At 43.4% G+C, this 12736-nt stretch overlaps 1 protein-coding gene across 3 annotated transcripts in view; it reads right to left on the bottom strand.

The window, feature by feature from the left end:
• The window catches only part of LOC138513754 (membrane-spanning 4-domains subfamily A member 15-like), a 249455-nt gene that overhangs the window by 120504 nt on the left and 116215 nt on the right, over window positions 1-12736 (bottom strand). The gene's annotated exons all lie outside the window — the stretch shown is intronic.

Below are 12736 nucleotides of genomic sequence, written 5' to 3'. Positions count from 1 at the left end.
GGAAAATAAATTCAATCTGCTTTTCCACTCAGCTGGGCAAATTATTATTTCTTCATTTCGATTTTCTTTAACGCTGCAAACGTATCAGGGCTCACTTTCATTTGCATATGTTACTTTGTTTGTCTCCGATGTGTTGCTATGACAACATTCCGATTTCACTCAGGCAGAACAAGTATGGTTGCACGTTTTCTACGTTATTAGGTTCTTTCTTTTACATTTCCGGACTACGCAATGCCTTTATTACTCTCATTATCTCAAGTGCTGTGCCTCGCGCATTGTACCTTCATGTCTCAACCCCTTTTATTCCATCTCTTAACTGACTGCTCTTCACTCCTTTTCCTGGCATACCCATTCTAGTTCTATTCTCTCTTCATTCCACATGCTACAAGCCACAACAGCATGTACATTAAGAGCTAATCATGATTACCCTTGTTGATACTGACATATACACATTTTTTGTTGTGTATGGTAGGCTTTTTGCTGCTGCAACCCATAATAAAAGCACAACGTGCGATTTTAATAAAACAGGATGCAGCTGCTGATGAGGTGGAGCAGTACTGAAGTGGTTTCAGGGGTGGTGTCAGGGGTCCGCATCCACTTAAGAACCAGAGCGTTGAGGAATCAATGGAGATGTCCTTTTCTGGGAGGCATCTCCAGCAGCTGTGGAGAATTGCTGTTGTGCCATCATAGCAACTGATAGATGAAGCATCAGTGAAAACATGCCCTTGGACTGGTGTCTTTCCCTGGCCGGGCTTTGGCACTCCCATCTGTACAAGTAAACACTGGAGAAAGTATGGAAGTGAAATGGGCCAGAACCACATTTGTTGCACATGCCCAAAGTTCAGCCTTTACTAGAAGGAAATGCCGGGTACTGTAAAAGATGTATCGGTATATGCAGAGATCACTACCATGCCCACAACGTGTACTTTCGCAGACAGGAGAGTCTGGGGCAAAGACAATTGTAAGGCAAAGACAGGCTGTTATTCAAAACACCAGTGAAGATGGCAACTGCAGCAACAAGGAAAAGAGAAGACTTTGGACCACTCTGATGTTTGTCTAAAGCCTATGAAGCACACTTGCAAACAAGCACGTTATATATAGAATCCATAATAAAGACTTTGTTGTAATACGGAAACCACTTGTGGATTACTTGGCCAAACACTCAGGGCATGTCTTCAGATTCTTGAATTGTACTTTTTTGGTTTTGTCAAATATGGTGGCCAAAACATTGCTACAGAGAGGCGAGTGAAGAGAAAGCGTGCTGAGAAGGAGAATATTTGGTTACCATGGCAACTGGCAATGCTATCACCATCCATTTTATTCTTTGTCATAGTCCTCCTTTTTCATTGAACTTCAGTATAGTCCTTTGTCATAATCTTTCTGCATCATAGTCCTTCATATTTGATCTTATACTGAATCATAGTCCTTTTTTACTTTCTTTCATATTAGTCTTTCGCCTACATCAAAGGCCTTTACCCAAGGGTGGACTGGCCTATTGGGAACTCTGGAGATTTCCCGGTGGGCCTCTGCACCCTGGACCTCTTTTGTGTGGTATTCCCAAATGTTCTCATAGGAAAAGCATTGGGCTTGCTGAAAATGTCTAACATGGGGCCACTTTGAACTTCATTTCCAGGGCCTCTTTTGGTCCCCAGTAATTATTTCCAGGGCCTCTTTTAGTTCCCAGTCCACCCCTGCCTTTGCCCTAGTCCTCCTACATCACAATCCTCCTTAATCATTGTTCCTCAGCCCAGTCCTTCTCCATGGTCCTTCACCAGTCCTTAATCCTAGTCCTTCTCCATCATAGAGCTTCACCATAGTCCTTCTATTTTGTCCTAGTCTAGTTTTTCATCTTCATCCTAATACTTTTATTACATCCGTTGTCCCAGATCTTTGTCCTAGTCCTTCACCTTTATCCCAATACTTAGCCTAGTATTTCTCCTTCTGCTTTGTCCATCATCCTGGTCATTCGTTCTAGTGCTACTCCTACATCAGTCCTCCAATTCATTGTAGTCTCTTTCCCTTTTCTTGATCCTTCCCTTTCTTCTTAGCCCTTCTTCATTCGTCCTAGTCTTTAAACCCCTTTTCTAGTCCTCATCCTTCACCACAGTCTTCCTATCATCCTAGTCTGTTTCATTGGTCTTGTTCCTTCTTCCTCATCCTTGTCCTAGTTCTTCATTTTTCTCCTTGCCTTAGTATTTCTCCTTTGACTGAATCATTCTCCATTATCCTAGGCGTCCATTCAAGTCCTCCCACTTCATGTCAGTCGTTTTCCTTTTCCCCTAATCATTCCCCCCTCATCCTAGTCCTTAATCCTTATTGTCCTAATCATTCGCCTTCATCCTAGTCCTAATTTGCCTTGTTCCTTCATCGTGGTCCCTCTCCATCCTAGACCCTCATCAAAGTCCTCCTTCATCCTCATTATCAGTGCCAGACCCTCCCCTACACCCTACTCTTGCTCCTTTGTCCTAGTCCCCCATCCATATCCTAGTTCATATGTGTCATTAGTCCTAGTCCTTCTTTCTAGTCCTAGATCATCCTAGCCATCCACCTTTGTCCTAGTCTGTCATCTTTATCCTTTATGTTAGTCCTTTTTCCTTCATCATCCTCCATCTTAGTGATTCTCCTTTATCCTAGCACTTCTTCATCCTAATCCTTCCCATTCATAATAAGTATATCTCTTCCACTTTATATGTGTCCTTCTCCTTCGTCATAGTCCTTTGTTCCAGTCCCAGCCCTTCCCCTTCATCCTAGCCCTCCCCTTTCATCCTTAATTCTTCTTCAAACAAGCCTATAAATATCAAATGCAATGAAGATCTGTAAAGACCAAAACTGTTGGCTTTGCCAATGCTTTTTTTTTACATCACTTGATGGCATCATTGACGGATAGAGCCATACAGGTTTACTCTGGCTACATATACACATTAAACCAGACATTTACAATTTCCTATGATAGAAGGCTGTTTGTAGTTACACTTAGCATGTTAAACGAGCACACAATCACAACTGGGGATTGTTGAGGTGGACGTGAGGGGTTAAAGTATCGAGACACTATTAGTTTTAGGGAAGCAATTGAGTTGAACTAAGTTTACTCAAACAAAAAGATGATAAAAAAATTGTAAAACATTATGAAACATATGAATTCTATTGATTAGGCAATACTATGCAAAAGATAACATTGTATCTTGCATGTGAATTTATAGAAAGTCTACAAACACCCTTATTAACTTCTACAGCCTTTGAGGAAGACGGTTGCAACTGATGGCCTGCCAGCCACAGTTACATGATGTACTGGATCCAGGTTGATCTGAAGTTCTATGTGCCTGCCAGACAAGATACATCTCAGCACATCCAGGTTGATCTGATCTTCTATGTGGATCTGATGTTCTATGTGCCTGCCAGACAAGATACACCTCAGCACATCCAGGTTGATCTGATCTTCTATGTGGATCTGAAGCTCTGTGTGCATGCCAGACAAGATACACCTCAGCACATCCAGGTTGATCTGATCTTCTATGTGGATCTGAAGTTCTGTGTGCCTGCCAGACAAGATACATCTCAGCACATCCAGGTTGATCTGATGTTCTATGTGCCTGCCAGCCAAGATACATCTCAGCACATCCAGGTTGATCTGACGTTCTATGTGGATCTGAAGTTCTGTGTGCCTGCCAGCCAAGATACATCTCAGCACATCCAGGTTGATCTGAAGTTCTATGTGGATCTGAAGTTCTGTGTGCATGCCAGCCAAGATACTTCTCAGCACATCCAGGTTGATCTGAAGTTCTATGTGGATCTGATGTTCTGTGTGCATGCCAGCCAAGATACATCTCAGCACATCCAGGTTGATCTGATCTTCTATGTGGATCTGATGTTCTGTGTGCCTGCCAGACAAGATACACCTCAGCACATCCAGGTTGATCTGATCTTCTATGTGGAGCTGATGTTCTATGTGCCTGCCAGACAAGATACATCTCAGCACATCCAGGTTGATCTGATCTTCTATGTGGATCTGATGTTCTATGTGCCTGCCAGACAAGATACACCTCAGCACATCCAGGTTGATCTGATCTTCTATGTGGATCTGATGTTCTGTGTGCCTGCCAGACAAGATACACCTCAGCACATCCAGGTTGATCTGATCTTCTATGTGGATCTGAAGTTCTGTGTGCATGCCAGACAAGATACACCTCAGCACATCCAGGTTGATCTGATCTTCTATGTGGATCTGAAGTTCTGTGTGCATGCCAGACAAGATACACCTCAGCACATCCAGGTTGATCTGATCTTCTATGTGGATCTGAAGTTCTGTGTGCATGCCAGACAAGATACACCTCAGCACATCCAGGTTGATCTGATCTTCTATGTGGATCTGAAGTTCTGTGTGCATGCCAGCCAAGATACATCTCAGCACATCCAGGTTGATCTGAAGTTCTGTGTGGATCTAAAGTTCTGTGTGCATGCCAGCCAAGATACATCTCAGCACATCCAGGTTGATCTGAAGTTGTATGTGGATCTGAAGTTCTGTGTGCATGCCAGCCAAGATACATCTCAGCACATCCAGGTTGATCTGAAGTTCTGTCTGCATGCCAGCCAAGATACATCTCAGCACATCCAGGTTGATCTGAAGTTCTATGTGGATCTGAAGTTCTGTGTGCATGCCAGCCAAGATACATCTCAGCACATCCAGGTTGATCTGAAGTTCTGTGTGCATGCCAGCCAAGATACATCTCAGCACATCCAGGTTGATCTGAAGTTCTGTGTGCATGCCAGCCAAGATACATCTCAGCACATCCAGGTTGATCTGATGTTCTGTGTGGATCTGATGTTCTGTGTGCATGCCAGACAAGATAAGTATCAGCACATGTGGGGTGTCACTTACAAGTGCTCTTTGCCCAGAAAATGTTGATTGAGTGGCCGAGCTTCATAAATGCACTGCCATTTTCACTCTTAATGAAGCTTGCTATGGGTAGAGTCACCCATTCTGCAGTTCTGCATTAAAAGTGTAGTCAACTAAAAGTACATCTTTCAAGTTTTTTTTTTTAATATAAGATCTTGACTAATAATTTTTCAAGAAGTTCTGCTGATCCACCTACAATTAGACCCTTCTGAAGCAAGAGGGAAGGGAGCAAGAAGTAATCCAAAATAAATTAATAAAGATAAAAACCCAACATAAACCCCCACATTTGAAATTCACCCACTCGACCCTTCCCACCCCTTGTGCCTAAAGAAACGCATTGACGATGTCCAGGCACCCCGGTTGTGACAAAGCAGAATAGATTATACAGTCTCCAACCCTTCAAGATGTATTCTTTTAAACATCTCTACACACTCATGTGCCACGTCCAACTGGGTGAGGATAGAAGACATTTATAATTGATTTTAGATGGAGGCTGAGCAAAGTGCTGTAATCTTTAGCTCTTGTCTGATGGCCTGCAGTTCTTTCCTCATCTATTTCGAGTCGAAGCTCTAAACAGGAAAGAGCTGCACACTGCCTCGTGGCTCAGGAAAGAGGGTAGGGGTCCAACTTTCACAGTGAGCAACACATCCCCTTTTCCTTGTTTACACCCTTTTCATGGACTTCAAATGTTCGCATCTTTTTTAAATTCACACGCCCTTTAGTCTCTCAGGGCTTTAATGCTGCCAATCATGCTTAGGTTTCACTTTCCTCAGCTTCTCCCCATGCCGTCGTACAATCTGCCAAACACTGCGATAAAATAAAAAATAAAAAAAAACCTGTCCGCTTCATCACAAGGCATATTAGTGGCTGACAAAACAAAGATGTTATTTTCCTGTTTACCGCGAAACCGGGGAAACCTTTGCATGGTATTTTAAATGCACATCTAAAAAGATTAGGACCATTTACATGTCTCAAATTGCCCCATAATCAATTGTAAACACAGGTTCACAAAACATCACTACTCGGTTTTTTCTGTACTTGTTTAAGTGATGACTTCAAGCCCAACTTTCTTTGCGAATTTTAAAATGCAGTTGCTTTACAGTGCATGGATGTCCTTAAAAATGATAAGCTGCTTCAGTTATGAGAAACGCCTGAATTTCTACCTACGATTACTCGAGCACTCCCAAACCAAAATGCTTAAAAGCTGCATGTTTCAGTCAGTTAACTTGATAGTACAAGATTGCAAAGTTGTTTCTGAGTGGGCTGGGCTAAGACTCGCTTGTAAGCCTGTTCTCGCACATACACGCCCGTGGAGGGGAAGTGATCAAGCGGATTGGATAGGGACTGGTGACAAACCCAGAGAAGTAGCCAGGATTGTCTAATAAGTGGGGCCTGAAGCTAAGGTATTTGGGCCCACGCAGTGACATTAACAGCTGTAAAAGCCCAGACTGCGCTGCTGAGTGGGCATTTACAGATTTTTGGGTGGGCCGTGCTCGCTCAGGCGCTACCTTGTCTAGGCCGCTGGACCAACCATCAGAGAGAGAGAGGAATAAAGATGTTGGGGACAGGAAGTGTGGGTGAATCGGGTGAAATCAGAGGAGGTGCTGAACAGTGACGAAGAGGTCAGCAGGTGGAAGGAGGGAGTGGCCTGCTATAGGGAAGGACTTTGCAGCAGGCACGGTATTGGCTTAGGCGAGTTAGTGGTTCTTTAGAGTGAGTGTGCACGCTATTGTACTGTGTTTTGTACTGCACAACGCTACCATTTTCTTCTTGTTCTACAGTCACTGTGGCGGATCTGAAAAGGAAGGGAAGCTCGAGGCGGGGGGTTGGGGGGAGACTGGTTATTGTGATCGAGAGGAAGAGTGCCAGAGAGCTTGGATGTGCTATTGGTAGCTTCAGTTTGGAAAAACAGGTCACTGTGTGCTGGGTTTGTGCATAGTTAGTAGAGATTAGGTGGTGTTCGGGGTATGAGTGTGTGTGAGGCATGGTTTGTGTATATGAGCTTTCGCTTTCTGTTGTTTGTTGCAGTTTGTGGTGGTTTTGTGTTTCTGCTGCGGTGTGTTTAGTTTGGGGTTCGAGGGTGAGTAAGCAGGATATTAGAACTTTTTTCGTAGGATTATTGACTGGTGTCATTTGTGCCTTTCTCTGCGTTGATTACGTTTGTCTGGCAGGGATCATATTCTTGTATGGTGGTTTGCATTAATTGTTTTGTTGCATTGGGTATCCAGGTTTTGGATCATAAGGGTTTCGGATACTTTGGGCGTTTCCTCGTATGTTGTGTTGATTGTTCCTCTTCAACAATGTTTCCTGTTTAGCTCAGTAAGTTAATGTGCCATGTCTTTAGCGGTTTCCTTAATTTTAGGTGATCTTCTGTTGTTCGGGTTTCCTTTGGGGGAGAATTCCAAAGTTTTGCAGGCATAGAGGAGAAAGCTGATCCACCAAATGTCTGCTTTGCGTGTTGTTTTTTTTCGAGGGCAGTGTCATTGCTGGACATTATTGAATGATAGTTTATTTGTATAGCGCCTATACACAGTGTGTTTCAAAGCGCTTCTATTGTTCTGTTCGTTTTGTAGATGGAGATTTTTCTGCTCTTTGGATGCGTCTTGCTCTCTGGGTCATGCAGAGTGTTTTTAATTTTTGACTGGTAGCCAAAGTAGGATTGTCAGTGCTGGTGTGACATGTTCTGAGTCTGAGGAGTAGTCTTGCTGCAGCATTCTGTATTTGCTGTAGTTTTCTGGTGAGGTATTCAGGCATTCCGAGGTAGATACTATTGTCGTAGTCTATTCTTGACATGACAAGGGAGATGACGGCGAGTGCTCTATGTGGGAAGGTCAGTAGGAAAGGTAAGATCTGCTTGACTGTGTGTTGGTGGCAGAAGCCCTTCTTTACCACTGTGCTGACTTGTGGTTGAAGTGTTAGGTCATCGTTCATTATGATTCAGAGTTTTTTACCACTAGGGAAGGTTCCGTTTGTTTCCCCAATTCACAAGGCCATGGGACGTTGTGTTGGTTCGATGGGTTGTTGGGCGTGATCATGATTTTGGTTTTCTCATAGTTGAGTGTGAGGCCATTAGTGCTCATTCAGTCATTTATTTCTTTGAAGCAGTTGATATTGGTTGGCTCTTGTTCTACACTAGTGTTGATTCTGTAGATGATTTGTGTTTCATCTCCATAGTCGTAGCAGGCGAGTCCATGCCCGTCAATGAGAGGAGTCATGCACATGTTGAAGAGGAATGGCGAGAGGGATGAGGCTTATGGGATTCCACAGGTGGTTGTGTGTGGTGCTGACTTGAAGAGGGTTAGGCATGTTGTTTCTGTTTAGTCAGTAAGGATTATAACCATAGTAACGTCATGTTGCCGATTCACATGTCCTTGAGTCTTTTGATGAGTGTTTCGTAGTCGACTGTGTCCAACGCTGCTGATATGTCTAGTAGTTTTAGTGCCTAAGTAGCGTTGGAGTCCATTGGCTTTACAGATTGTAGTGCAGTTTCTGTTGCTCTCATGGGTCTTAAGTAGATTTATCACTGGTGTAGAATGCAGTTTTCTACATATTCCAGGATTTGTTTGTAGATGTAGCTTTCTAGGGGTTTTGTCAGGTACAAAATGTTTGAAATTGCTCGGTTGTTTGTTCAGTCTACTGTGTTTCCTGCTGGGACTTTAAGGAGTGGCTTGATGTATGCAGATTTAATTCTATGTCATTTAGACAGGTGTAATTTCGATAGGTATTTTAATGAGTATTTTTTACAGAAAAAAATAATTGAAATGGATTTTCTTATTTTTGGGGGTTTCCCCCCCAAAAAACCCATCCCCTATTCCTTTTTAAGTATTGCCGAGATCCCCCACCCCTTATAAACACTTTCCCAACACCCCTATATATTTTGATTAGTTTTTTCAGTAAAGAATACTTGTTAAAAAACCCATCGAAATTACACCGGTCGATGAAAGAACGCTATACTGCGGATTTGAAGGCTCATGGCAGGTTTCTTGTTGCTAGTGAATGGTTAAAGAGGCTGCAGAAGTATTCCATAAGCGTTTTTTGGTGAGGATAGCCCTGCACATACTATGTAACATGCCAACCAACATTTGCAATCTTTGCTTTTATAATGATACCATTGATCTCTCTTAAAGGCATGGTCTAGTAAAAAATGTTATTTAAAAAATAGATGGGCAACATAAAAAAAAAAACTAGCATTCTCCTTTTAAAAACTTGCTATGTAAAATTTTGAGCTATTCAAGCTCAAAATTCGCAAAAGCAAGCACATGGGCGCATCCATTTTGTGAAATGGAGGCCCTCCTGTGCTGGCTTTTGCCTTTGCGGCACTAATGAAGGAAAAGCCAGCCAGCTGTAGTAAACAAAAGCTACCCCTGGGTGGCTTTCCCTTCATTAGTGCTGTACGCGGAGGACGGGGACCGGAGACCAGAGCAGGAAAGCTGCAGCTGAATCTCGGTAAGTGCCATTTATTTATTTTTTTAAAAAATAAGCACCAGCTGCGTTTTTTTTTCTAAGTTTTCCGGGCTGGAGGATCCCGGAAAACTTAGAAATAAAACCGCAGCTTTAAAAACGTATTTATGTTTGCGGCCGCTTTTGAAGCGACCGCAAACATAAATACAACGTTATTGTGTTGGAAAACGCTGCAGTTTTTCTTTCCAAGTTTCTCAGGCTCCTCCGGCTCGGAGGAGCCTGAGAAACTCGGAAAGAAAAACCGCAGCGTTTTCCAACACAACCGCGTTGTGTTTCTGCCTGCTGCGACTATCACTTTGGGCCTCCGGTGCTCCACCGGAGTCCCAAAGTGAAAGCCACAGCAGGCAGAAACACAACGCAGTTATGTTTACATGCCGCGTAGTGTTTCTACCTACAGCTGATTTCCCATTTGGGGCTCTCGGGCTCCCCTCCAGAAACAACGCGGCATTGCGGAAAACAACCGCGTTGTTTCTGCCTGAATCTGCTTTCCCATTTGGGGCTCTCGGGCTCCCCATGGGGAGCCCGAGAGCCCCAAATGGGAAAGCAGATTTAAGCAGAAACAACGCGGTTGTGTTGCAAAACGCTGCGGTTTTTCTTTCCGAGTTTCTCAGGCTCCTCCTTCAAAAGCGACCGCAAACATAAATACGTTTTTAAAGCTGCGGTTTTATTTCTAAGTTTTCCGGGCTCCTCCAGCCCGGAAAACTTAGAAAAAAAACCTCAGCTAGTGCTTATTTTAAAAAAATAAATAAATAGCACTTACCAAGATTCAGCTGCAGCTTTCCTGCTCTGGTCTCCGGTCCCCGTCCTCCGCGTACAGCACTAATGAAGGGAAAGGCACCCAGCGGTAGCTTTTGTTTACTACAGCTGGCTGGCTTTTCCTTCATTAGTGCCGCAAAAGCAAAAGCCAGAAAAGGAGGGCCTCCATTTCACAAAATGGATGCGCCCATGTGCTTGCTTTTGCAAATTTTGAGCTTGAATAGCTCAAAATTTTACATAGGAAGTTTTAAAAAAGAGAATGCTAGTTTTTTTTTTATGTTGCCTATCTATTTTTTAAATAAAATTTTTTACTAGACCATGCCTTTAATTATAGGTACTTTCAGATCAAATATGGATTTTTATATTTTATGTAAAGGGTCATAATAATAGTCTCTGAAATAGATCAGATTAAGAAAGTCTTCCTAGAGGAAAACACAAGTCATATGATCTGATTTAATATTTCTCATTTCATCGTGTAAAAGAATTGCATAGAAAAATCTAGGATTCAGCTAGGGAGGTAAAGCATTTGCCCATGAGGACTCTCCAATAAATAAACATTTTTTTTAAAAAAAAAAGGAAATGTTAAGCGGTTATACAACATTCTTATGAACCTTTTATTATTTAGATACAAAAAGGTGCCGAAAGTAGTGCAGCGCTGCAAATAAAGTGTAGTGGGAGGATACAATATGATGGGGAAGGAAACAGAGGCTGCGAGTAGTAGGGTGTAGCTTCAAGGTGGATGATCGAGAATCCCATACAATCATAGATGGCATGTGGCAGGCATATGGGTGCTGCACTGGGCATGAACCTGGAAGGTTTTTAAGAGATTCTAGGGTTTTCCATAATGTTACGCTCAAGTGCACCCATGTCTCTGGGCAAGGAAAGCGCGTTAATTGGAGTTATGGTTTTTGTAGGTTAAGAAGATCCTAAGGGCATTGGCTGAAAAGACTTGTCCAAGTTATTTCCTACTCACATGTTTAGGTCTACTGCCTTACAAAACGTTGCTTCTTTTCATTTAGTTACAACTAGAGATGAACCATTTGATGGAGATGTGGGTGAATTTTCAAGTGCATTTTGATGGATACTAAATGTTCTAAGCGGGCATGGGTGGGCTGAGCAGAGATGGGGAACTTGACAAAAGTTGATTTGGGTAAATGGCAAACTGCCACAGATTGACCTCCAGGTAGGAGAGAGTAACGCGGTGCACTGCCATCATCTATGGGCAGATGTGGACAGTGCAGTTATTGTATACAAACGTTTTCAGAAGGGACACTTGGCCATGGGTCAAGTAGCATGGGCATGGTATTCAACCCTAAGTACTTGTCTACGATAGTGGTTGAGCCGAGTACTTGACATCTGCTGTAGGCTTTGTTTTGTTATTAGTCATCTTGGAAATGGGGCAGACATGTCTCAGTATGTGCATATGTTATCAAAGTTCATTAACTTATTATAATAATATAATAACATAAATGAGACCATTGTTGCTGTAAGGGCTAAGGGGTGGGGGCCACACAGGGACATGCTATGGGGAGTCCTGGTGACCAGAAATAGACAAAAAGACAGAAGCAACCAAAAGACAACAAACGCAAAAGCACTGCAGAAGGAAAACCACCAAGCCAGATCAGACTACCATTCACAAGCCACATTGGAGTGGCATTCCGGTGCGCATGTGCACAAGACAACACTCAGGGCTTGTGCTTGAGACGCAAAGCTGATCAGACGTGTGCCCAACAGCTCTGGCCTCGGTACCACACGCAAGGGGCCACACCCCAACGGACAGAGCTACAGTCCCCTTGAACACAGCAGATAAGTGTTCATAGGGAGCTGGGGGAATCACGCCGGGGCCCAGCTCTACCAGTTTCCTGGCCCCTTGCTACCCAAAAGCTATTCTTAATATTCACGCTCTGCACATACGCACTGCTCTGAGCACTGCGCAGTGAACATCAACCCTACTTACCAAAACATTAACCCTACTTCTCAGTGCTTCTTCACTGCCTCCCTCATGCAACCAAGGGAACGGTTACGCCCAAGGACGCTTTTCGAAGCACACCCAGAACCAATGCATGCTGTGAGCCACGTGCAGCAATACGCTAACAATGCATGCTAATGAGACACTTGCGGCCCGCCAAGCCTGCATGTGACCACGAGTGCTAACATCACCACTAACCAATGTGCAGACTTGTATACGCATGTCTGAAGCCACATGCGGTTGTTAACCGTGTATAACTAATTGCAGTATTTTCTTGCAGCATTTTACTGCTCTGTACATGGCTGAGAGGCTACAGGAGACAACAATGGCCACTCCACACAGCTGCGACGTAAAGCTAAGTGTTTAAGTGCTTTTCGTGCTGTATTCACTGCTAAGGGGAGTATTCTATATGTAACAGATTATGTGTGCATATTCTATATCTAACTGGTTATGGGTGCATGTGCATTGCATATGGTTTCAAGGTTGTTCTTACCCTAAATCCCCCCTACTTATCCATAACCTCTCCCTTACCCTCATTAGATGTTTTCCTCATTTCTCCGCTCCCATCCAACCAGTGATACCCTCACCCTGCTTCCCTGCTGGGGTTGCAGAGCCCTGTGTATGCCACGTCTTGCAGGCCCCAAAAAACGCAGTGA

This window comes from Ambystoma mexicanum, chromosome 12 (genome assembly GCF_040938575.1).
Source record: "Ambystoma mexicanum isolate Mex_15411 chromosome 12, UKY_AmexF1_1, whole genome shotgun sequence".
Classification (NCBI taxonomy): Eukaryota; Metazoa; Chordata; class Amphibia; order Caudata; family Ambystomatidae; genus Ambystoma; species Ambystoma mexicanum.
Note: the sequence above shows the minus strand (reverse complement) of the source record. Positions and strands in the feature narration are given on the sequence as shown.